The sequence below is a fragment of the Staurois parvus genome, unplaced genomic scaffold (assembly GCF_062004578.1).
Source record: "Staurois parvus isolate SC_StPar_1 unplaced genomic scaffold, SC_StPar_1.0 ptg000347l, whole genome shotgun sequence".
NCBI classification, from domain to species: Eukaryota; Metazoa; Chordata; class Amphibia; order Anura; family Ranidae; genus Staurois; species Staurois parvus.
Window position 1 is genome coordinate 4,419,145 of NW_028318143.1, and position 26,916 is coordinate 4,446,060.

Consider the following 26,916-nt stretch of genomic DNA (forward strand, 5'->3'; position numbering starts at 1 on the left):
TTCAACTATTTCTCCAGTACCACAACCACCCTGAACCACACAAGCCATTAAACATTTCTCTAGTACCACTGCCACCCTAAACAATACAAGCCATTCAATTTCTCTAGTACCACTACCATCCTAAGAACAGACAAAATATCAAACATTTCTCCAGTATCATCACCACCCTCTTCCACAGAAGCCATCGACCATATATCCTGAACCACCAACACCTTGTACTACGCAAGCCATTATCCATTTCTCCAGTACCACCTCCACCTCAGGACCACACAAGCCTTCAACTATTCTCCGTACCACCACCGCAAACCACACAAGCCATCAAACATTTTTCCAGTACCACTACCATCCCAAACCACACAAGCCATCAAACATCTACCATCCCAAGGGCAGACTACTATTTAAATATTTCTCCAGTGCTATCCCTACCCTGATCTGCACAAGTCATCAACTATATCTCCTGAACCACAACAGGTCATTAATATGGGTGTGTGTAACATGTTATGAAAGTTGAACTTATCCTGTAAGAAAGAAACCCATTACACATTTAAAAACGGAACAAAAAGGCAATATGGCAATTTTTTTATGATACACATTGCTTTAGCAAACTAAATGTCATCCAGCTGGGGTTCCCATCTACTTTAAGCCACCGGAGAATATCTCCTTGCTTCCTCTCCTGGTGACACCTGTGATACCATGACAAACAAGTTGTCACCAGGACAGGAAGTTAAGGGTAGTCTTCCCTGCAGCAAAAGAAACCTGACAGAGTTTCTGATCCATCTTCCTCCACTATAAGATATGTTTTGTTTTTTATTTCTGATGGTGACTACCTGTGATGGGGACAGGAAGTGGCAGGGAATCTTCCCAGTACAGACATAGCAGCAAGATCTAGGAAGGAGCAGAGTGTAGCCGAGGCAACTAATCAACCCATCTTGCCAACTGGTCCAGTAAATGGGACTGGGATTGGTCACTATGGGTTGCACCGCATTGCACTTCCCTTTTGCACAGTGAATTTGCTCATTCATCTTGAGAAAGTCATATGGAGCTGTAACTTATCCAACAGATGGTAAACAAGCTTTAGCTGTTTAAACTGTCTACATACATTATAATTATCTTTAATACTTCCTCCTCTGCAGCCAGCGCCTTGCTAAATTTTATGGTGGGTTATTTTCCATATTAGAAGTTTCTGCTTTTATTTTTCCATGCAATCTCACAAATCATTTAGCACTGGGCTTGTGAAATAATCCCCATCTGTTTTTTCTTTAGAAAGAATCCTTCTAATGGCAGGACAGACAGCAATTCTTAAGACACACATGAAAAAATTAATAGAGGAGATCAGGAGCTAAAGGACAGCAAGTGTGTGGCCTGTAAATAATGCGATTGTTGGTAACATGGCCACCAACAGCGCCTGAAACAAGCTCAAATCATCTGGTATATAAAATTACACTGAACAGATTTTAAAGCAGACCTGTCACAAAGCTGATCCGGCAATTTTGATACCCGAGCTCTTATCTATTTGCTTGGAACCTGTGACATGTTTGCCTTATTATGTGTATCAGGGGTTCCAAATAACCTGGCAGGCTCAGTGGCTCCAAAAAATGGTGGTCACCATTGTGTTTTAGAGGTTCACATAAAATCCTTCTAAAGAGGAGGAACTCTGTCTAAAACTTTTTTCTAGCTTTGAATATAATGGGGATGGGTTAGAACCCTTTGTCTCAATGCAGCACCAATTTTCAATAGGAGTGAATGCAGTGCAGGAGAACCTGGACCCAACAGTGAAGATATTGAGGAGAAGCTTAGAGCAGGCCAGACAGCAAAGATCTTAGGACAGGGCCTGAATCTGATTTCACAACAGCCTGCTATCATCCCAGGAAAGATCAACTTACTGTACCTCATTTAGTGCAGCAGAATCCTCTTCTGTATGCTCCTTATATTAGTAGCTCAACCCAATGCAGGTGAAATGGGTGAAAATATTAACAGGATTGTGGTTAGTGGTTTTTACATCTGCATCTAGAATAGATACTAAAATGGAGTTGTTTTACTTGCCAAAGGATTTGTATTTCTGTCTGTCCAGTCCTGAGATTTGCACAGCTCTGCCACATAGGCAGTGCCAAGAGCTGATTTTTCTGTGCTAAGTAACACTTAGAGGTCTTGACCCCCCCCCCCCAACGTACAGGTGTTGATGCTCCCGCAGCCTCACTTACAGGTCTTGACCCTCCTTCAGCCTCATTTACAGGTCTTGACCCCCCCTCAGCCTCACTTACAGGTCTTGACCTTTCTGCAGCCTTACTTACAGGTCTTGACCCTTTCCCAGCCTCAATTACAGGTCTTGATCATTTACCATATTCACTTACAGGTCCTAATCATCCTCCAGCTTCACTTACAGGTCTTGACTTTCCCCCCAGCCCCAATTACAGGTTGTAACCCTCCCTTAGCCCACCTTGCAGGCTCCCATAGCCTTACTTACAGGTCTCCCCCCCCCCAGCCTCTTTTACAGGTCTTGACCCTCCCCTAGCTTCACTTACAGGTCTTGACCCCCCCCCCCCATAGCCTCTCACATACAGGCCTTGACCCTTCCCTTGCCTGACTTACAGATCTTGACCATCCCCCAGCCTCACTTCTAGTTCTTGACCCCACCCCAGCCTCACTTACAGATCTTGACCCCACCCCAGACTGTGACTGGACAGTGAAAGTGGAAGCAGCAGACTTAAAAGCTTTCCTTTCTGTCACTCTTCTCTCTCCTCTCATCAGTATGCCCCTTACAGCACAACTCATTGGCTTCTTGCTCTGCTTTTCCCTCTCCCAGCCTGAACTCTGCTGATGCTAGGGCAGGTTCTTCAGATACTACACTACTTGCATTGAAAAAAAATAATGATGCATTATTAATTACAGAGCTGCCTTACAACCCAGCTCCAGAAATTAAACAAATGTACCCATGTAGTGGAGCTCCCCACACAAGGGTTAATTGTTCAGTCTAGGGGTGCACAAATTGGGAGTAATACTTATTTTACTCTTTGCTCCAGCAGAGTCCCTCAAACAGTGTGACCAGTCCTGCGAAGCTTTCTGGCTGTGGTCATTCTCCAGCATGATGCAGAGGGACCTACCAGAGACTTGAGCACCAGAGCTAGAAATGGTGACCACTGGAGCTGGCCAGAGCAGAGGTATGGTAAGGACTGCAGCCTCTTTGGCTACCCCCTAGACCTAATGAGCATTTAACCCTTGCATTGCGTGTGTGGGGAGGGGGGCACTACAAAGGTACATTCTGACTAATTCCTGGAGTTAGGCTTTAAAATGTGTCTTTTCTATCTGCATAAAGTTCATCTTTAAAACAATACCCTGCTTTTCAATAAGACCAGTGTTCATCTATAGAACTTAAATGGTTTTTGCATTTTTAAGCCAGTTGGCAAAAAGAAACCAAAACTTGTATACAAGTTGGATAATGGTTGGCTCACTCAGCCAAGCTTTCCGTCCAAGACAATAAATCTAGAGTACAGAGGTTAATATCCAGTGGAAATATATATGTATTTTACGAATTGTTACATTCACCGCCAATGCTTCCAGGTTCCATAGCTGCTTAATTGGTCAATGGGGATCCATCAAATAGTCAGATAATAGCCAAGTGCAGAGTGCATGTGTGGGTGGCCTTTAAAATCCCCATGCAAAATAAAACACTTCTTAGTGATGTTTTACAATCGCCTATGTGTAAATACTCAGAAACTCCAAGCCAGTGCTATATATTTTCTATTTGCGGTGGTAACAGTACAAATACTACTTAAGCTTCTGTTCACTTTGTATATAAATTCACAGCAAATATCATATTTTATAAAGGGGAGCCTAGAGTATGCATGACATAGACAGCCATTTGCTAGCACTGTCAAATGCAAAGGAACAGAGCAGGCAGTGCTCCGTAAACAGAACCTGTCATCTATAAGACAAACCCTTAAAGGAGAAGTATGGAATTTTGAGAAAATGAACATTCATATTTGTAGGCAGGTGCCTACTAGGAACATTTGCTGCTAGAGAGTGACACTGGGCTGTCCAGGTGGGGAAAGGGTCTGTGGTTTCCCGGGCTTTTTCTGGGCCTGCCCTGCTCCCTATGTGACACATACATAGGGGGAAGGCTGGGTCCTGGAGTGCTGGGAGTACTATAGAGGACTGCATGGGAACAAACTAGTGGTCTACTCCAGGAAGATGTAACCTTTGGCAACCAGTGAACATCTACCTGAGGAACCACCAGTAGCAATGAACTCTGAAAGTTATGGCCTTACACATGTTCATGTATGCCTGTGCAGCCACAACTTAGTTAGTGAAGAGGACTGAGTCTGCATTTTGATCTGTAAGGTTTCTAAAGTGTACAATAACAATTCTTGAATTGTTCAAAAGCCTGGTCTGAAGTTACTCCAGCAGGGGACTGCATGAATGTATATGGCATATCAGAGGAATACGGCCTGCAAAGCACACACGGGGGGAGGCGGGTAAAAGAGGAAAGCCACCACCAAGGGTCAACTCAGCAGGAGAAGCAGAGGATATTAGTTGCCATGGGCAACCATGAACTGATATGAAGGTGTTAGAAGCCGATCAGCAGAAGTGCCTGACATGGGTGACAGGTCTTCCGGTAGTGGTCAGTGCTCTGGCTCCCTCCCTAGCCGTCAGTTCCCCCCGAGAGTTATGGGGACTGAACATGGTATGGAAGAGAGAAGGTCCGCCCTAGTGCACGGTGGGACCCCATTCTGTCACTGGGAGTGAGATAGCAGAGATATGCTGAACTGATGGAGAAGGCATTGGTGTCCTTAAATGTAACATCCTTCAAGTAAGGGTGTGTAGTGATCTGAGACAACACAATTTACAGATAAACTCTGCAGGTCATACAGCTGCCACAGTGGACGGCTGATCTCTAAGCCGGGATTTTTCCCTAATGTTGACTATCACATAAACGTGGCCCTGCCTTGTCCCAGGCATTGTGAGAGTATGCATGAACAACAGTACCCCCTGTGTGTGTGGGTGAGACGGCCCCGCCCACATACTCATCTCCATGCTGCAGCATTGATGTGATGCTGCAGCTGTCTCCCACCAGCTCTAAGCCCTGAGAACTGAGCTATTATATGACCACTGATCACTCAGGCTGAGAGCCTGAGCCAGTTGCTCTCTCCCCCTCTCCTGCCTGGTGCTCCAGTTCTCAGTCTGATCTGAGCAGAGAGTGGTGACTGTCAGTCACCGCTCTCTGCTCTGCCCTTCCAGCACTCACAGTAGCACTGGGCTTGAGAAGCAATGAGAGTGACTGGCTCAGGCTCTCGAAGGACCCTGCCTCGGTAAATCATCCTTTTGTCCAGGGCCAGGCATAAAGCAGCGTCTAAACATTAGACTGCAAGCAGCCTCTATGCAGCTGTAAAGCTGCTATAAGCAAAAGTGTTGGAGATTTAAATAAAAGGTGTAAAAATATCTACGTTTCCACTGCTGATTACATGGCAATGGCAGAGTGATTTTACAAAGTAACAGTAATTTTTGCAGTGCCTTGCTCTGTTCTACAAAGCTGCAATCTTGCCAAACATGTGGAGGATTCTTTTCAATAGATTTTGCAGGCAAGAATAAAAAAATCCTTTGAAATTGCTAAGGAATATTATCCTGACTGCCTACAAACAATAGACAGTGATTGCTGGGTCTATCTAACAACAGATCTTTCTACAAAAATATACATTTGCATCAGGCAAATATGGAGAAGAGAGATAGGCTGTCTAGAAGCAAATAATTGTGATCAGTTGGGAATATTCTATCTTGGTCAATCAACTTTCCTCTGAGCCAGCTCAGCAAAGGAGCCAAAAGGTTAAAAAAAAAGTATCCATATTCTGACCATAAAATGGGTGGCCTGGTCAAATATTCTCTAAATTACCTGCCAGTTGTTTGTGCCAATATTACCCAACATGTGGCCCACTCACTCTGTTGACAGCACAGCAGCAGAGGGGTGCTGGGTCCTGAAACTCCCATTGCACTATATTGACCACCAAATGAGTGGAAAAGTTAAAAAGTTGTGCCACTGATCACCAATGAGGGGTGGGGGGAGTGCAGGAGGGGAGGTTAACAGCACTGCTACTGACTGGAGGTTATTATTGTGGTCACTAACAACAATGCTGGAGGATATCTATTGCAGCCACTGACATCAGTGAGTCCAATTTTCTCTTCAGCTTGCATTGTGTTACATTGCAAAAAAATGCAGCAGGACCAAAATTTTGGGGCGTTGTGGTACATTATGGCCCATTTTTTTTAATTGACTACCTAACACAAGGCAATACACCTCAACACACAGAAGTGGGCTACTGTTGTGCATTTATTGTTTTTAAGTTGACCACTACAGCTTTATGCTGGTGACCATTGTAGGTGTCAGTAAATCAGTCCTCTGGTACCTCCCCCTGCTCTAGAAGCTTAGAGAAGCTTCTAGAAGTCAGTAGTAGAAGCAAGGAGGAGCTGATCTGCATATTTATGGGAATCTGACCAATCCCAGGCAGGAGACCTGGCAGTGTGGAAGACTGTCCCATAAATATGTCAGAGCCTGGCTAGCAAGGGGAATCAGGTGGAAGATAGAGAATTGAAGTGTTGCTGTGTAGCCTGGGAGGGGAGCCTGAAGAAGGGGGGTTCTGCCTCCAGGCTGGATGAAGGAGGAAAGCTGAAGGAGGGAGCTCCAATGCCCTGCAATACCCTGGGGAAGGACAGCCTGCATAGCCTGGAAAAGAATCAGCCAAGCGAAAGGCCTGAAAGCAGTTCTGTAAATTAATAAAGTATGGACAATCAATTGTTATTTTATCTGATACAACTGAACTAATACTATAGTCTTGATAACTTGAAACGATAGGACACTCAAGTTAGAGCAGTCTTGTGATTTCAGCAGAGCACTGGTTACAGCTTGTAGGAGAAGTTTTCTTTCTGCTCTAGGAGGATGCAAAACCCAAGACCTCTGTCTGGACAGTGCTGGTTGGCTCTGTGCTGATCACATGCACTCACCCAAGAAAAAACCTCTCTAGCAATGCACACTAAACTGAGCATGGGCAGAAGGGCTACGGATTCAGTCTGTCTTATCAGGAGATAAGACATGGACATCTGAACAAGAGGAGGCTCAGAGAAGAAAGGATCAAATTGCCTTTTTACACAATGCAGAGGATTAACCCCTTAGGTTCCACAGTGAGTATACCAAGCATGCTTTACTGCATATACAGCTTGATTTTACTGTTGTGGGTATGCCTGAGCAGGCTAGATACTGAGAAATAGGAAGCAGAAAAGAACTGTCAAAAGACCTGTGTAACAAGATAATAGAACTTTGTAATGATGGGAAAGTAAATAAAAAGATTTCCAAAGCTTTGAATATGCCAGTCAGTACTGTTCAATCACTTATTAAGAAGTGAAAAATTTGGGGATCTCAGGAGAAATACAGGCTGCTCTGGAAAAAGACTGTGTGGTTGTTTCAAGGAACAAAATATGATGAATAAAAATGTGCTGCATGGTTGAGTTGCCAGAAAGAAGTCTTTATGCGCCAATGCCACAACAAAGATCAGATGCAACATGCCCAAAAACACCTTGACACGCCTCACGGCTTCTGGCATACTGAAATCTGGAGTGATGAGACCAGGGGTGGACTGACCATTTGGAAACTCGGGCACTGCCCAAGGGCCCGGGGTCAGTAGGGGGCCCCATGAGATGCCCCTGGTACCTTTTTCATAGGTTTTTTTGAGTTTGGGCAAGGACACAGGGGCCCCATGATCCCCTATTGCCCGGGGGCCCCATGAGTTGTCAGTCCGCCCCTGGATGAGACCAAAATAGAGCTTTATGGTAGCAGCCATAAGCACTGTTTTTAGAGAAGGGTCAGCAAAGCCTATACATATCACTGATGCTTTTTGAGGTGTGTGAGCTCTAAAGGCATGGGGTATCTTGTGAAAATTGGCAAGATGAATGCAGCATGTTTTCAGAAAATAACACCAGACAATTTGCATTCTACTGCTACATGTGGGAAGCTCTGGGACTTTCCAGCATGGCAATGGCCCTAAGCACAAGGCCAAGCTGACCCTCCAGTGGCTACAGCAGAAAAAGGTGAAGGTTCTGGAGTGGCCATTACAGTCTCCTGACTTTAATATCATCAAGCCACTCTGGAGAGATCTCACACTTGCATGAGCAAGACAACCAAATACTTTGTATGACCTGGAGGCATTTACCAAGACGAATGGGCAGCTATACCACCTGCAAGAATTTGCGGCCTCATAGACAACTATTACAAAAGATTGCACGCTGTCATTAATGCTAAAGGGGGCAATACACAGTATTAAGAACTAAAGGGATGCTGAGTTTTGATTGGGGGCATTTCATTTGTTTACTTGTTGCCATGTTTTGTTTTATTATGCCATTCTGTTATGACCTACAGTTGAATATGAATCCCATAAGAAATAAAAGAATTATGTTTTGCCTGCTCACTCATGTTTTCTTTAACCACTTCCCGACCGGCCGTTGCATATAAACGGCCGGACGGTGGCAGTGCAGGGTCAGGTGGCCGTTTGTAAATGGCCTCCCCGCACCCTGCTTGTGCGCGCTCCCTGGGAGCGTGCAGCACTGCGATCTGGAGCCCGCTGTGTCCTCCGGACACAGTGAAACACCAATCGTCGGATGGGACCTCTGTGCGAGGTCCCGATCATGTGATCACTGATTGGCCAATCAGTGATCACATGCAAAGTAGTAAGCAAGATGTCACTTGTGACATCATTGCTTACTACGTGTGAAATCTGTGAATGATCACAGAGGTCACATGGTATTCACAACAGCCTTGTACCATGTGACAAGCTGTGACCAATCACAGCTCACTCAGTACTTCTCAATGAGTGCAAGAATGCAGACAGAGAGAAAGAGAAATGATTGCTTTTACATCCTATATGGGTGTAAAAGCAATCAGTGTAAAAAAAAAAAAATCTTCATCACCCCCCACAAGTAGTACAGTGTCACCATGGTGACACTGTACTGCTAGGGTGACAGTATGTAAAAAAAATAAAAAATAATATAAAAAAATAAAATAAAAATGTTTAAAAAAAAATGTTTAAAAATTATAATATTTGGTTATAAACTAATTTGTATTTTTGTTTTTTACTAAAGAGATAACGAAATAAATTTTGGCCAAGATTTATGATGAAATATTATTTATTTGCAAAATTTTATTTAAAAAAACACTTTTTTTCAAAAAATTTTAACATTTTCATTTACATAGCCAAAAAAATAAAAATCCCAGCGGTGAATAAATACCACCAAAATAAAGCTTTATCTGTCTCAAAAAAATGGTAAAAAATTCATTTGGGCACAGTGTTGCATGACCGCGCAATTGTCATTCAAAGTGTGATAGCACTGAAAGCTGAAAATTGCCCTGGTCAGGAAGGGGGTAAAAGTGTCCAGTCTGGAAGTGGTTAAAAATGGTACATATCCCCAATTCTTCAAGGGTATGCAAACTTTTGAGCACTGAAGCTACATTGGTCCAGCTTGCACTGTGGAACTGTGCCATACCCTCCTAACCCTCTTGTATTGAACTGTATTGTCTCCCGTTATATTGTAAAGCACTGAGCAAACTTTTGGCACTTTATAAATTTATTTATTTCAGGTACTTATATAGCGCCGTCAATTTACACAGCGCTATACATATATATATTGTACATTCACATCAGTCCCTAACCCTCAAGGGGAGTACAATCTAAAGTCCTAAAACTCACATTCATATACAAGAGACAATTTTAGACAGGATCCAATTAACTTACCAGCATGTCTTTGGAGTGTGGGAGGAAACTGGAGTACCCATAGGAAACCCACGCAGGCACAGGGAGAACATACAAACTCCAGGCAGGAGGTGGCATGGCTGGGATTTGAACCAATGACGCTAGTACTGCCAGGCGGAAGTGCTAACCATTTAGCTACTGTGCTGCCTGTAAATCCTGTATAATAATACCCATGGGATCCCTGCGGAAACTGGAAATCACTGTAGTAGGCACCTAATCTCCACTAGATTCTGCATCTTGAGCTGACAGAGGTGCCACACAGGCAACACCAGGCTTTTTCTCTCATTGGTGAAGCAGAATGTTGATATCATGATCTCTTCTTGGTCCAAGCAGAGAAGTCCTTGCATTCATTGAGAAAATGCAAAGTGTTCTCTGAATGGTGCCCATGCTGAGCAAGCAACCTCTTGTGTTCAGCAACCAGCAGTGCATTAAAAGGAAGCTAACAACAATCACTGTAGTACTGGAGTGATTTCCACCTTTCAAGGGGACCCCAAAGGTATGGCACATATGTACATACTTAAATTGGACCAATCCAACTATATTAAAATTGCCGTAACTAACTTCTGCTTTAATGTAAAGTGTTTCTTTTTTTCAGAATGGGTGCATTTATTAATTTTTTAAAAGGTGGATTTTTTTTTTTTTTTTAAATGGTTTCTGGACCTAAACGTTTTAATCATCGATAACAAAAATTCACAACTCAGAATGTTGGGAGCTAAATTCTAAACTAAAATCTATAATGTTAAATATCTTTCCAAGGTGCACTTTATTTGAAGTCTAATAAGTAAAAAGGGTGTTAGTGGTTGCACTTCTTTCTGTGCTTGGCTATTTGTCTTAGTCCCGTTTTTGTTTGTCGCTCACAGGCCACGCACTATCATCACTATTTACACACAGCCCACAGTCTGGAGTAACCTTGCATGAGGGAGCCCTGCTGTGTTAACCAATAAACGTTATGTCCGATGATTAAACCCGCACAGAACAGCAGTTCACACCAATGAGAGAAGGAGCTTTTCAATAACCGTCCAACTTTCTTCCCTACCGAGTCTCATTGTTACCCATAGAAAGTTGTCAATCATCCCAGTTATCTGAGGCTGCCAGTTCTTCATGGGTCTAATGTATTTGGTTGAATTAACAGCGGGAAGGCAGTACTCTCCTGGAATAAGTTATTCTCCACCAGAGAAAATTGAAATCAACCAAACCGGAGTTACTAAGAGTGTTTCACTCGATTGATGGACAAAAACATTTCACTTGTCTGCATGTCTTTCAAACTCGGCTCTTGAGTATTTTCATTATTCCCAAAGCAAGCTATGAGCAGACTGAAAATACAAATATATTCACTTGTTGGAGGTGCTCAGGTAAATTGCCTGATTTTTATTCAAAGTCTTCCTTATAAAGAAACATTCACATTTACAGCGGGCTACCCTAATGTATAGTATGCAAAATAAATATTTTATAAAGTCTCAAACAGTCTATTCATATGTACTCTACATAAGACTACATATACAGCCATGTACCTCCTGCAGCAGGATATTGGGGTATTAAATGTGTTCAAAGGAGAAGCCACCCGTCTGCAGTTTTTGTCATATATCATAGCCACATGACTGTGCCTGGGCATTACAAATCACACTTCTCTTACTATATACTTTAGTAAAGGTGTTTCAGATATCTGATTATTCTAAAGCATTGGTTTCTAAACTTCCTAAACAAAGGTCCAGTATACTCTATTTCAGACCTTAGTGGCATTGGACTGTGGACAGTGAGAGCAAAAAATCAATGGGAGTAGACAATGTCTCAGGCATGGTGATCAGTGGGAGTAAATACATTTCATAGCCTCTCTGATCAGTAGGAGGGGGAATAGTGCCCCATTGTTGGTGTCAGTGAGAAATTGTACTCCATTGTTGGTGTCAGTGGAAGAAATAGTGCTCCATTGTTGGTGTCAGTGGAATTAATAGTGCCCCATTGTTGGTGATGGTGAAAGCAATAGTGCCCTATTGTTGGTGTCCCTGGGAGGAATAGTATCCTATTGTTGGTGATGGTGGAAGGAACAGTGCGCCATTGTTGGCGATGGTGGAAGGAATAGTGCCCCATTATTGGTGTAATTGGAAGGAATGGTGCCTCATTGTTCTTAATGGAAGGAATAGTGCTCCACTGTTGGTTTCAGCAGAAGGAATGGTGCCTCATCATTGGTGTCAGCGAGAGGAAAAGTGCCTTTTATCAGGGAAGTAACATTGCTCCAAGGGCCAAATAAAGGCAAGCAAAGGGCTGTATCTGGCCTGTAGGCCGCAGTTTGGAGACCACTGTTATAAAGAACACATTTTAACAAAAATGTAAAATATAGTTTATAAAAAGATTACCATTTGGTCAAATCAAAAAATACATACAGTATATGATGCAGTCTGTCAGTTTTTGTTTTTCAAGTCCCCACTGTAACATAGATTTATTTGCTGGTCCTGTAAATAGATCCATAGTTTTCCACTTTTCTTTGCAATAGGTAAAGCTGGCCAGGAAAATGGAAGTTGGAGGGCTTAGAGCAAAACATACAACACTGCTAGGGGTGCAAATGATCAAGAGATTTTTGGACACAGATTTCAGGTCTTCACCATTTGCAGCTTGGCAGGATTATTTTTTTGGATTGCTAATTGCCTATGGTGATGTCCCAGACAATTGGCCAGCTACTTTGCAGCCAGGGATATTTGAAATGGAGGCAGAGAGTTAAAATATAAATAAAAGCAAAGCTTGGATAGAGCAAAGTGGAGTTCAAACACCTGTCAGGTTCTTGTTGCTCTCTATGTCTATGTATGTATGCATGGAGATTCACCCTCTCTATTTGTCCTGTATATTGTTATCACTGAGGGTGAAAGAAAATCCCAATTTGGAGTTGTCTTATGAACAAGAATAGAGGGGAAATATTCCAATTAGGACACTAGTTCTAGTGACAACCAGGGATTCCCCCACTTTGGAGTGATTTCCTCTTATGTTCTGTTTTGGCTATGAAACAAGAAGTGAAGGGAAATCTCCCCAGTAGGACATAGAGAGCAAAAATGGGACCGCCTTTGAGAAAACCTGGTTGGGACAAAACATGTCAGCTGGGCTTGGCCTGTGACATCATCATGGTGAGTGGATGTACTATATCGCTTCTCGGCCTTTTGGCTAAGATCAAGTGTATTATTTGTTCTTATCAGTGTCCAGTGGGGGTGCTCCCGGCCATTCTAGCTTTGTGGGGATGGCTGTTGTATAGTACCCTCACTGGTATGATGGGGGTCTGGAAGGCTAGTACCGGGGGGACAGAAAGCGTGGTGCCCACGAGTAGAAGCTGGGGCCCGTGAGTAATTCCCCCGAGAAGACCGGAAGGACCCAGTACCTCCTGATTTGGACGGATCTACCTTGTCTGGCCAGGGGTCGGAAGGCAGAAAGACCGCAAACTCAGTGCCCCCTGAGTAGACGCCCTCAGGGGTGCCACTAGTAACACCTGGGTGTGGGACCCCACAGGGTGAAGATGGCACAAGGTCACTGTTTTTCACTCTTTTTGCACAAGCGCCCTTAGGACCAGGCCTTTTGGCTAGGACCAGGGCAATTTTTGCTACAGGCCTCAGGGCCTGGTCTGTGCACAATTTCGGCACGGCCACTTTTTTATTTTCTATTTATTTAATTTATTATCACTCCCACGTTTTGTCACTTTTTCTTACTTTTGTGTGTGTTTTCCACAGGATGGAGGGTGTGGGTCCTCGGCCTGCCCTGAAGTCTAGGGGGAGGATGTGTGGCCTTTTGGTTCCTTCCTCCCCTGATCCCTAGGGGGTTTTCTCTTCGGGAGAGCCCCCTGACCAAGTACTGGGTGTCCGGCTTTGGCTGGACACAAGGAACGGTGGTCCACCAGGCCTTTTGGCCAGGAGGACCAAATGGGAACCTTGTCCCTGTCAGGAGCTCAGGGATCAGGGTAGCGGTCCAACCCCTTTAGGGGTAGGACAAAAGCACACCCCTAAGTGCACTTTTTCGTGTGGTGTTTTGCACTTGCACTTTTTTTGTGAACACTTACGGGTTTTTTCGTTATAGTTGCACGTTTGCGGACTTAAAGAAAAAAAATGGTGAGTGGATGTACTACAGGGCCGAATAAGATTGATGTCTGGTAATAAGAGTAGACTGGAGATTATACTTCATGCTGATGTAGATTTTATCATTGTGAATGCTATCTTATTGGATTTCTAAAACAATGAGCACTATGAGGTTTCTCTATTTCTCTCCATGCATTATACAGAATCCAGAGCAGTGATTGGAGGCTGACTTAGGTTGATAAGGAGCCCTGTAGAGGCTGTGATTTTATGCTGTGTTTGGTTTTGTTAACATTGAGGATCATCTAAATAGGTGAGGGCATGCCTGAAGCACACTATGGTGGATGGAATCAACACGCTGGGAGATTATTGCTTTATGGCACATGTTGAATTTAGCGGCACATGCATAACTAATTGGGATTCACAGCGTTTATTTCCGGACTTTTGTATGTGGACGTTTTATTTTTTTTGCGCAGCATGGTATGTTATTTGGATATGTGATGATATTTATATTTATGAGGGATAGGATATACACAGGGAGGATCTGAGATCACAAGGTCTCATGCACACGGGACTTTTTTTGCTATCTCTCTTAGATGCCTTTCCTCCTGGCAGCAGTGTTTTGGCAAAAAAAAGATTGGTGTTTAGCTGCATCAAGCACTTGGGTGTTAATTCATTTCTTTTACAAATAATGTTATTGCAGTATAGATAACATCAGAGAATCAGGGTGTTAATTAATTTCATTGGTTAGAATAATAATTTATTCTGACCACTGATTATCAATTAATGCCCAAGAGCCGAATTCACCCAGTGTTAATACATTGTGTTTACGTGCATTACACGCATCAAGCGTTTTTTGTGCTAAAACGCAGCTCCTCCTGGACGCACTGGCAGTGTTTTATTTCTACCTCTAAATGCCCCTGTCTCTAAACTCTTCTAAAAGCCTATGTATGCATGGACATATGGAGAGTGCAAAATCAGGATCACTTCTACATAGAAACCAATCAGCTTCTAACTTCAGCTTGTTCAGTTAAGCTTTGGCAATAAAACCTGGAAGCCGATTGGTTTCTATGCAGAAGTAAGCCTGATTTTGCACCCTCCAGCACTAGTAAATAAACCCCATAGGCTAACATGCATGGGTAATTTGAGGCAGAATAAGAAATGCCAGACGCTCCTAAGAGTACTGTAAAAAATGTCCAGTGTGCATGAGGTCTTAAGCTGAGAAGAAAAGTGCTAGATGATGCTGGATGTCCTCCAGCCAGGAAATGAGGTGGGCTATGTCTGACTTCAAATACATACTGTGGTGCGGTGTGGAGTAAGCATTTTCAGTACAGGAAAGGAGCTTGTACAACTGTGCAAGAATGGAGGGAAGGCTGGAGCTCGGCTTTAAAAATCTTTTGATAGCAGTACGACACGGATTATGACATAAAGGGTTTCAGGCAGAGTTCTCCTTTAAGCATTTTTCTGGAGCACACAGTAGACTCACGCTCCGTCCCGTTGACTGTACGCCATCTTTCAGTGAAAATAAAACAGGCTGCTGGTCTATTGATTGCCTCTCATACATTTTTCATATGGAAACAAAGTTCTCTCGGATGATCGTCGGCGAAGAGTTTAAGGACATAGATGCTGATTTTCTGCATGGACGAAATTAAGCGGATTCAGAAGGAATTAAACTGCTAATAAAAAACCTCGGATCAGTGAAATGGATATTGTATGAGTGGCCGACTACGGAGCGGAGAGGGATGTTTTCATATTGATTGTTGTTAAGGTATATTTAAAGTGTCGGGTGCGCGGTATTGTTTGTCTCTGCTGTCTGCGTGCGGATTTCAGACACTGAGCCGGAAAAATGTGAAAGCAATTTATTCTTACTTTTTACTTTTCTTTTTCTTAAAGTTTTGGGGCTTAAAAAGCCTTGGAAAGTAGTGGAGACTGTTGCCCATAGCAACCAGTTTCCAGCTGTTATCTGTCTAGCACAGGCAAGAAAAGAAAACCTGATTGGTTGCTATAGGCAAAATAGAGATTTTTTTTTCTACTAGTGTCTGAGTTGTTGCTATTGGCTAAAAGAACACTTTCCTATATTGTGGCTATACCCCCATTTCTTTAAAGTGACATTAAACTCTAAATAAATAAAGACCAGACCAACTGCTCATCAGTTGTGGTGAGATGATGTACGCATCCTAAATGCCCGCTACATACTGCTAGCACAATAGAGACTTCTCCTACTTAGCAGCCTGTCATCCTTTACTCACCATCGTTGAGAGACAGTTTCTGTGCATCACCTAAAGAAGGGCCCTACTCAGTGGTGTATTTAGAATTTGTGCTGCCCTAGGCAACACAAAAATGTTGTGCCCCCCCAATGACAGAGCGAGAGAGTTCAATAAGTGTGTGTATGTATATATGATCCTCTCCCTCCCTTTCTTTCTCTTCTCTCTCTTCCCTCTCTCTCTCTTCTCTCTCTCTTCCCCCCTCTCTTCCCTCTCTCTCTCTCTCTTCCCACCCTATCTCTCTTCCTTCTCCCCCCTCCCTTCCTCTCTCTCTCCCTCTCTTCCCCCTTCCTCTCTCTCTTCCCCCTCGTTCAATCTCTCTCTCTCTCCCTATCTCTTCCCCCTCCTTTTCTCTCCCCCCCCTCTCTCTCTTCCCCCTCTTCCCCTCTCTCTCTTCTTCCTCTTTCTCTCTATTTTCCCCCTCTTCACCCCCCCTCTCTCTCTCTCTCTCTCTCTCTTTCCCTCTCCCTCTCTCCTCTTCCCCCCTCTATTCTTCCTCTTACTTCCTACCCCCCTCTCTCTCTCTCTCTCTTCCCCCTCTCTCTTTTCCCCCCTCTATCTCTTCCTCCCCTCTCTCTCTTCCTCTCTCTCTTCTCCCCCTCTCTCTCTCCCCTCTCTCTTCCTCCCCTCCCTCCCTCTCTCTTCCTCCCCTCTCTCTCTTCCTCCCCCCTCCCCCCCTCTCTTTCTCTCCCCCTCTCTCTCCCCCTCTCTTCCCCATCTCTCTCCCTCCTTTTTCTCTGTCACCCCCTTTCTCCCCCCTCTCTCTCTCCCTCCTTTCTCTCTGTCTTCTTCCCTTCTCCCCCTCTTCCCCCCTTCTCCCCCCCTCTCCCCCCATTTCGCTCTCTCCCTCCTGCCTCCCTCTCTCTTCTCCTCTCTCTCTCTCCTCCCTCTATCTCTTGTCCCCCCACTCGCTCTTCTCACCCTCGCTCTCTCCCCCCTCTCTATTCCCCCTTCCTCTCTCTCTTCCCCCTCTTTCAATCTCTCTTCCCCTCTCTCTCCCTCTCTCTTACTCCTCTCTCTTCCCCCTCTTCCTCTCTATCCCCCTCTTCCTCCCCCCCCTCTCTACCCCCCTCTCTCTATTCCCCCCTCTCTATCCCCCCTCTCTCTTCCCCCCTCTCTCTTCCCCCCTTGCTATCCCCCCTCTCTCTTCCCCCTCTCTCTTCCCCCCTTGCTATCCCCCCTCATCTCTCTTCCCCCTCTCTACCCCCCTCTCTCTCTCTCTCTCGCTCCCCTCTCCCTCTCCCCCCTCTCTCTCCCTCCTGCTCCCCCCTCTCTTCTCCCCCCTCTCTCTCACTCCCCCCCTCTTCCCCTCCCTCTCTCTCTCCCCCCTCCCTCTATCCCTCTTTCCTCCTCTCTCTCTTCCCCCCCCTCTCCCTCTCTCCTTCCCTCTCTCTTCCCCCCTCTCTCGCTTTCCCCATCTCTCCCCCTTCCCCCTCTCTCTCTCGCTTCCCCCCTCTCCCCCCCTCTTCCCCCCTCTCTCTTTCTTCCCCCCTCTCTCCCCCCCTCTTCCCTCCCTCTCTCCCTCTTCCCCCCTCTCCCTCCCTCCCCCCTCCCTCTCTCCCTCTTCCCCCCTCTCTCTCCATCTCCCCCCTCTCCCTCCCTATTCCCCCCTCCTCCTCCCCCCTCCCTCGCCCCCCCTCTCTCCCTCTTCCCCCCTCTCTCTTCCCCCCTCCCTCTCTTCCCCCCTCTCCTTCCTCGCTCTCTTCCCCCCTCTCTCTCTTCCCCCTCTCTTCCCCCCTCTCACTCTCTCACCCCTCTCTCCCCCCCCTCTCTTCCTCCCTCTCTCTTCCTCCCCTCTCTCTCGCTTCCTCCACTCTCTCTCGCTTCCTCCACTCTCTCTCGCTTCCCCGTCTCTCTTCCCCCCCTCTCTCTCCCTCCATCTCTCTTCCCCATCTCTCTCCCTTTCTTCCCACCCTCTCTCTACCTCTTCTCTCCTTCTCTCTTCCCCCTCTCTCTTTCTTCCCCCTCTCTCTCTCTCCCCTCTCTCTCTCGCCCCCCCCCTTTCTCCCCTCTGTCTCTTCCCCCTCTCTCTTTCTTCCCCCTCTTTCTTTCTTCTACCCACCCTCTCTCTCAGATCATATGGGACAGCACACAATATGGTATGATACATAAACACACACACAGACACCCACCCACCCCTCCTCCAAGGGTTGCTGATCTCCGGGCAGCAGAAAGGGGGGGGGTGTAGTCAAGTGACATGCGGTCTATCAGTGCATGGATGACAGGAGGGAGAGCCCACAGAACACAACACAGCTCACCTCCTCCGTGCTCTCATCTCTGCCTCTTCTCTCCCTGTTCCAGGCTGTCCCCTAGACCTGGCTCATCAGCTGCTGGAGGGAGAAATACATGAGTATCACTTTGCAACTGCCCTCCCCCACTTCGATCCACCTGCTGTCTGGGCCACTACAAGAGTACTGGTGTGACCCCTCTGATGGCGGCCCTGCATGTCTCTGTCCGCCGCTGCTCAACAGGTCCCTTCTTCAGGGGGGAGGTGCCGCCCTGCTAAAAATTGCGGCACTAGGCAAACACATTGTTTGCCTCGTGGTAGATACGCCCCTGGCCCCACTAAAAGCCAGCCAATGTTAAATATCAGGCCACCAGGTACTTTCAACCATGTTCAGGAGTACACCATACACTACTAGTGATGCCTACGCCTACCTGCCATAGGGGTTATATGCATAGGGTGTCACGGTCTAGGTCAGATTCAGAGACCAGTTGCTATAGCAGTGTTAAGGCTTACCTGAAACCAGCAGGATAGGTACACAGGCAGGTCACCCTGTGAAATGACGCAGTGTAAGGGATTTCTGGCAAGACGAATCACGATTAGAAATGTGAATAGGAATTCCCGGAGAAGAAGTGCCGGTTGTGCACATGCGTGCAGAAATGCCTGATCGCGCACACGCATGTGCGCAGAAGTGCGCAATCGCCCACACGCACGTGCACACGCACTTGCAGACGCACAGTGAAGATTGGCGCCAGACGGCCTATTTAAAGAGTGTCTCTGCCCATGTTAAGTGCTGACTGGTCTTCAGCTCCCCTGTGTCCTGCTTGATCCCGTGTGATTCCTTTGTTACCGACTCGGCTTGTTCCTGACCTGACTGATTGCTCTCCTGATTGATACTGGTTCCTGACTTCGGCCCTGCTCCTAACCTTGGCTTTCCTTCTGATTCTGTACCTTGCTGCCCTACTGTTGATGACCCTGGCTATTCCCATGACACTGCTCCTGTCTCTTGTCCTCATTACCTGCCTTGCTCTGGTGCACACCTGGCAATCTACAAGACCTGCTCTGCTTGCTACTACTGTGCCTGAATCAGAGGATCATCAGCCTTCCAAGGTCATCATCTGCAAGAGCTGCAAACAACAACTACTGGCGCTTTTGTCCCCCTGGTCCCTAGATTCCCTCTGTTCCAACTCCAGCGGGGTCAGGGCTAGTGACACAAGTGAGGCTGACCTCGTCATTTCAGTCTCCCATCAGGTACGTGACACGCAGGCTCACCTGAGGTGTGGGGTCTAAGCACTAACCGGTTTTCACCAGAGCTCATAATGGTGGAGATGGATTTGGCTGCATGTTAGTACCAGGTCGCAGATCTCAGGATCACCCCACCAGGGAATAAGCAAGCTGGAATCCAATAGCAGATCAAACAGGTTAGGGATCAAGCAGCAGCAGAGTCAGTCAACAAGCCAAGGGTTGGTCACAAACAATAGTATATGAGGATGAGGATGAGGCAGAATCGTAGTCCAGGAACAAGCCAAAGGTCGATAGCGAAGGTATAGACGTCAGCAGGAGAGACAAGTGGGATATTGGCTGGAGAAGGCACAATAATTTAGCAAAGAGGAAATGCAGAGACATGACTTTTATCAGGAAGTTCATAGGAGGAGCAAGGGGTTCAAGGTTCAAGACAAACAGGGTCAAGGCAGGATCATCCAAACAGTTGTCAAGGGAGCTGTCCAGCATTCCAGGTGGTTCAGCACGAAGAAACATTGCCTCTCACTGCAGAAGGCCCAGGTTCAAACCCAGGCTCTGATGTAGGGTGTGTATAAGAACACGTTTATCGTCTGAGTTAGTTAATGCTGTTATAGACACTGTAGTTGCACATGCTGCAGTTTAATTTACTCCTGCTGTAGCCTATTTGAGTCCCCATTGGTGGGTCATTGAATATTTATCATATTACCCTTAGGTCTTTGCAGATATCTATTTGTTGAGTTACACATTGTTGAATTGCATTGCCATAATACAGTATATTTAGGTAATTTAACACCAATTTTTTTGTTGCTTAATTCCTGTGCATTCTTATAGAGTGGTAGCCTGTTAGAACAGGGAACCCATCATCACCAGCAGCTCCTGGAGGGATAAGCACTACAAATATAAAAAATGCTAAAGAAGAACTAGTAGTAATTAGTCTCATTCTACTGGACCAGTTCAGTAATGTTAAAGATGGTTTGTAGCTTCTCCGAACAACTTCTTCTATTCTAATGAGTGTCAGGAAAATACCCCAGCATTTATATCCACACAAGTAGCATAGGCTTCTTAATTCAATCATTATAGAATGAGTAGATGTTGATTGTCCAAAAAGAAGATGGGAGGTTGGGAAAGTTGTTGTACTACCCAGTTCCAGTTACATAATCTCATCCTTGTTACCAGGAAGACTGCATAAGTGTTAATTAGACAATCTACGTTTACATATTCCATGGTGACTGGTTAAGGTGTTTGTGCAACCTGTGTGGTTACAAATGCTGGAGTGTCTTCCTGACACTCATTGGAACTGAAGATATTGTGGCAGCTAGGAAACATCCAACATTACAGAACAAGTCCAGTTGAACGTGATTACCTACTACTAGATATCTCATGACTTGGATAAATGAGAACCTTTACAGACATACTGAAAAAGATGAAGAACTTTGTTATTCTGTGGCTAGATCACAGAAGAGTCTTCCCAGACCAAGCTTCACTCTGATATGTTTCACCCATAAAGGGCTTGGTCTGGGCAGATTCATTAGATATCATTGCAATGGGACCAACTTTTTTGTTCCTCTAACTAAAAGTGTTGGGCGTGGATATTCTTCCAGAGGCTGTAGCTCCTGAACAGAACCCTTTCTGGGTGACACAGTGGTCAGAGTGAGGCGTGGTGTCAGGACCTGGGTCTGGACCTACAATCTCTGCTGTGTCTGGCAAAGTATCTTCTTTCTGCGCCACCTGGGATTCTGGACAGCTCCATGGACAATATCTTGAATGATTGTGCCTTGAACCTTGTTTCTCTTGAACCTTTAACCATTTGCTCCTCCCATGAACTTCCTATTTTAGCCATGCTTTTGCCAGATTATTGTGCTTTCTCCAGCCAATATCTCACTTATGTCACTCTTGCTGCCGTCCGTAGCTCTGCTACCAATCATTACCGACCTTTGGCTGGTTCCTTAACTACACTTCTATTGATCCCTTCCTTCAACCACTTGTGAAAATTTGGCTTGTTTACTGACAATGCTTCTGCTTGATCCTTATCTGCTATATTTGCTACTGGACCCTCCTGGTGGGGCATGTAGCGGAACCGACTCTGACTGTGCTTGAGTACTTCCGTTAGAATATCACTTCCCTGTCCGAACACCGACAACAGACATTCCAGCCGACCATACAAGACTAGACAGCACCAGTCTGTCTGAACATGGAACACTTTATTTGAACACAGATACAAGATGTAAGAGAATTCCTGCGATTGGGAACGCGCATGCGTGAAAGAGATCCCGCAGAAGAACTGCCGGTTGTGCGCAGGTGCACATGCACGCACACATGCACACGCACAGCGAAGATTGGTGCCAGACGGGCTATTTAAGGTGCGCCTCTGCCCAGATTCAGTGCTGACTGGTTTTCAGCTCCCCCCTGTGTCCTGCTTGTTCCTGTGCGATTCCTTTGGTGCTGACCCGGCTTGTTCCTGACCCGACTCTGAGTACTCTCTTGCCTCCAGTTCCTGACTTCGGCTCTGATCCTGACTTTGGCTTTTCCTCCTGATCCTGTACCGCACTGCCCGACTGTTATGACCCCGGCTATACTACGACTCCGCTCCAGTCCTGTGTCCTGGCTACAAACCTGGCTCTGCTGTGCATCTGGCAATCCACTGTACCTGCCTGGTCTATTGCTACAGTACCCAAATCAGAGGATATCCTGCCTACTAAGGTCATCATCTGCAAGAGCCGCAAGCAAACCTCTGGCGCTCTTGTCCCCCTGGTCCCTTGACGCCCTCTGTTCCAACTTCAGCGGGGTCAGGGCTAGTGACACAAGTGAGGCAGACCTTGTCAATTCAGTCTCCCATCAGGTACATGACACAAGATATATACACTCATGGGGACAATCCCCCCTCCCTGCATAATGACGCAGGGTGGGGCAATCTACATTTAGTAACAACAGACACACAGGTATTCAAACTTCACACCAGCAGACAGTCCCATCAGGAGGGAGGGCTGCTGGAGACACCTCCCCACCAAGCTAATTCACATACACACATACACACATATATCCCACAATAGTTTTCTCCCAAGCCAGACAAACAATAGAACAATGGGATGCAGCCACATAACATTAAACAATCAACAACCCCACCCCACCTATCTCCTAAACATGTCTACACAGTCTGAGAAAAAGCCCACACAATATTAGGAAAGATCACCATGTACCCCTAACAGGCACAGGGTGATTTACACAGCCGAGACAGGGGTCTCCCCACCTCTCCAAAGTGAGCTGGGTTCCATAGGCCCCCCACCCAAAGTGACTCCCATCACAGGGCAATTATGAAGACCTTGACCTGGTACTAATACGCAGCAAAAACCATCCCCGCCATCATAAGCTTGGGTGAACACCGGTTAGTGCTTAGACTCTGCATCTCGGGTAAGCCCCTATCATCCGCCAGCATGACCTTCTTCTGGACTTATCTAACTGGTCAGTGGGTGCATCTCTACTGCTGTAGCTACTGGTCTCCAAGCCTGACCCCTGACTGTGACATTTGGTCTGGGTGGAATCTTCTGTGATCTAGTCCTGAAGTAATAAAGCTTTGTGAAGATTAATGTCAGTGGAATGCTGCCAACTTGTTTGTCCATTCCATGTGATAATCATTGATGATCTCCATCAGCAGGCACCAAAAACCATAGAGATGGGAAGATTCCTGCATCCCCTACTACGCACTGTGGTTTTATCCACTGGCCCCTCTTGTGTCCAGTTTTGGGGCCAGTGAGTAGAACCACAGCACATCTCAATGTGCCACACTATGTCATATACTGTATGTGGATTCTACCAGAGACCATAGCTCTTGCAAGTGAAAATATCTGATGAATGGGTGATGGGACAGGTGAGCATAAAAGTTTTTACTCTGTTTTTTATTTTTTTTTGTCACTTTTAAAAGGCAACGCGGTTGCTTTAAGCCATAGGTAAGCACCCATACAGTAAACAAACCCTGAAACAAAAAGACGAATTCCATTTCCAGACACACGCACCTTGTTTTCCCCTCCAATTTGTTCATATTTCTGCCCTGTCCAAAGCAGTAATAAGATATATTCTTTTTTTCTCATGTTCCTGTCATGTTCACAATAGCGAACTTCACTCCCATTCCTCACAGGCTGGGAATGATATTGACATTTCAATGTCTACAGGCTTCTCAGTCTGAGATATAATCTTTTTTTTTTTTTCTAATATTAGTAAGTCCTCATCCTTCAGAATAGAATTGCGGCCTAATGTGAGCTGCCTAGGCTTGATCTGAGATGTGTGATAGATGTGTAGTGGCAGCTTTCTTCACATCGCCTATCAACTCGGTGCTGTCTGCATTAAACCCATTCACACCTCTCTTTCTCTCTCTCTCCCTCTCTCCATGGCTTAGCCAGCCGGAGCTTTTCAAGCCCTGCAAAGCTCTTGAAGACGTGACATCATGGAGTGACAGTTTAGCTTCCTATACGTGTGAAGGCTCCGGGGACTTGGAAGTAAGAGACGGCCTGTCCTCTGGGAGCAAGTTATCAGTGGCGGCTTTGAAAAGAAACCTTTAAGCTTGAAAGCTGAACCGTTATGTATTACTTTTCATCCTGATAAATAAATTACTCCCCTATGCTGTATGGAATTCAGTTCTCCCCAGAGGCAAGAGGAGATAAAATTTGAAATAGACATGTGGGTACTTAAAGGGGCACCCTGTTCTGGTTAAAATAGAGGAAATTGATTTGAAAGGTGGGACACATATTACCAAGTAAAGGTAAACAATCTTTTTTTTTCAATATTTTGTATATATACTGTATGTGAATATGGCTAAATGCACTGCGGTCCCAATTACACTAGAGGATTAGCTGTGTCTAGTTTGTATGTTGCCAGAAAACACCAGAACTGGACACAAGGGGGTTTATTTACTAAAGCTGGAGAGTCCAAAATCAGACTCCCTTCTGCATAGAAACCAATCAGCTTCCAGGTTTCATTGCCAAAGCTTCATTGAACAAGCTGAGGTTAGAAGCTGATTGGTTTCTATGCAGAAGGGAGTCTGATTTTGGACTCTCCAGCTTTAGTAAATAAACCCCAAGCTGTCTAGGGCCTGTCAGAGGCTCCAAGCAGTGCTACCGGCCATTGGTTTGTACAGGATACAAATCTGTCCGCACCCGAAGCAGGCATTGTTTAAAGCGGCTGTAAAGGCTCAAGGTTGTTAAAAAAAAAACTTCTGTGCGCAGCAGTGCCCCCCAGCCCCCTAATACTTACCTGAGCCTTATCGCAATCCATTAATGTGCATAACAGCCCCTGTCCCGGTTTTCTGTCTCCTCGGTGGCTGAAACAGCAAGTGGAAGCCTTATCGCGATCCATTGATGTGAATAACAGCCCCTGTCCTGGGTTTCTGTCTCCTCATTTGCTGAAACAGCAAGCGGTAGCCATTGGCTCCCACTGCTGTCAATCAGAGCCAGTCAGCCAATGAGGAGAGAGAGGACACACGGAGCAGTGGGTGCCCCCATAGCAAGCTGCTTGCTATGGGGGCACCCGACAGAAAGGAGGAGCCAGGAGAGCCTGCGGGGACCTGAGAAGAAGAGGATCCAGGTTGCTCTGTGCCCTGGGCCCTCCTATCCCTCTTGTATTGAACTGTATTGTTGCTGTATTGTCTCCCATTATATTGTAAAGCGCTGAGCAAACTGTTGGCGCTATATAAATCCTGTATAGTAATAATAATAAATGTAATTATCCTTGAGGCTGCAGGACCAGGTGCTCATCATATTGGCCTAGGCCGGCAGGGTGGCAGGGCTAACAATTTAAAAAAATAGGCAAAACAAATCCCAAAATTGTGGAGGGGCAGGGAGAGTGTTAAAGTGAAACTAACTTCATTTTTGGAGCTTAGTTCATCTTTAAACCCAATGTTTGGGTGGTTGGAGTGGGTCCTTAGCCAGAAAGTGCACGTTCTCTTTCCTCCTATCTTCATTTCTTTTCCTCATTTTCACCTTTTCTGTCACCTTGGGAGCTGATGCTCCTTCACAAGATTGAAGCTACAGGCCGATGCTCCTTCACAAGGTTGAAGCTACAGGCTGATGCTCCTTCACAAGGTTGAAGCTACAGGCTGATGCTCCTTCACAAGGTTGAAGCTACAGGCAGATGCTCCTTCACAAGGTTGAAACTACAGGTTGATGCTCCTTCACAAGGTTGAAGCTACGGGCTGATGCTCCTTCACAAGGTTGAAGCTACAGGCTGATGCTCCTTCACAAGGTTGAAGCTACAGGCTGATGCTCCTTCACAAGGTTGAAGCTACAGGCTGATGCTCCTTCACAAGGTTGAAGCTACAGGCCGATGCTCCTTCACAAGGTTGAAGCTACAGGCCGATGCTCCTTCACAAGGTTGAAGATACAGGCCGATGCTCCTTCACAAGGTTGAACCTATAGGCCGATGCTACTTCACAAGGTTGAAGCTACAGGCCGATGCTCCTTCACAAGGTTGAAGCTACAGGCCGATGCTCCTTCACAAGGTTGAAGCTACAGGCCGATGCTCCTTCACAAGGTTGAACCTATAGGCCGATGCTACTTCACAAGGTTGAAGCTACAGGCCGATGCTCCTTCACAAGGTTGAAGCTACAGGCCGATGCTCCTTCACAAGGTTGAAGCTACAGGCCGATGCTCCTTCACAAGGTTGAAGCTACAGGTTGATGCTCCTTCACAAGGTTGAAGCTACAGGCCGATGCTCCTTCACAAGGTTTAAGCTACAGGCCGATGCTCCTTCACAAGATTGATGTATCTAAGACCTCGTTTTAAACCTTGAGCTAAATGTGTTCTACCTTGTGCTTAATTGGTTCTACAATGCAAGTCTACAGTGCTAAAGTTACAATAACAACAAATTCTGGAAACATTTTTTATTCAGATCACTGTTGTCTTAAAAGTGCATGTTAGCTTCAGACTGGAACCCTTATATCTCTGATAGTCTTTGCTTTAACTCCCATCGTATACATTCAGATTGTATGTTCAATAAATGTGTTGAATTCTGTCGAGGAAAGGACTTGTGTGTGTGACCTTCTACTTCATACTCAATATAAACCAATGAAACAAAAAGTGTCTGAGATAAACCTTGTCTCAACGTTATTCAAACTGGAGTGCAGCCAATTAGTTTATATATTTTCATTTTCTAATCTCTGTAGAAAAAAAAAAAGATAGATGCTGATTGATTGCTGTAGGCATCGGCACCAGTTGAGATAGAAATTGTATCAGACCCTTTTTTTAATTCCCCCCTATTGGGCCAAGTTTTTCCGCTGGCTAGATTTGCTGATTCTTGCCTGCAGAGAAGCTAATCAGCCCTTTGAATGAGGCCTTATATGAATGATCTTCTTAATGGGATTTATATTGTAT

The 26,916-nt window shown here is 45.5% G+C and overlaps 1 pseudogene; it reads left to right on the forward strand.

Annotated features, from left to right (window-relative positions):
- Nucleotides 1-12,912: 12,912 nt before the first annotated feature.
- Nucleotides 12,913-13,028, forward strand: LOC149456791 (U2 spliceosomal RNA; annotated as a pseudogene).
- The last annotated feature ends 13,888 nt before the right edge of the window (nucleotides 13,029-26,916 follow it).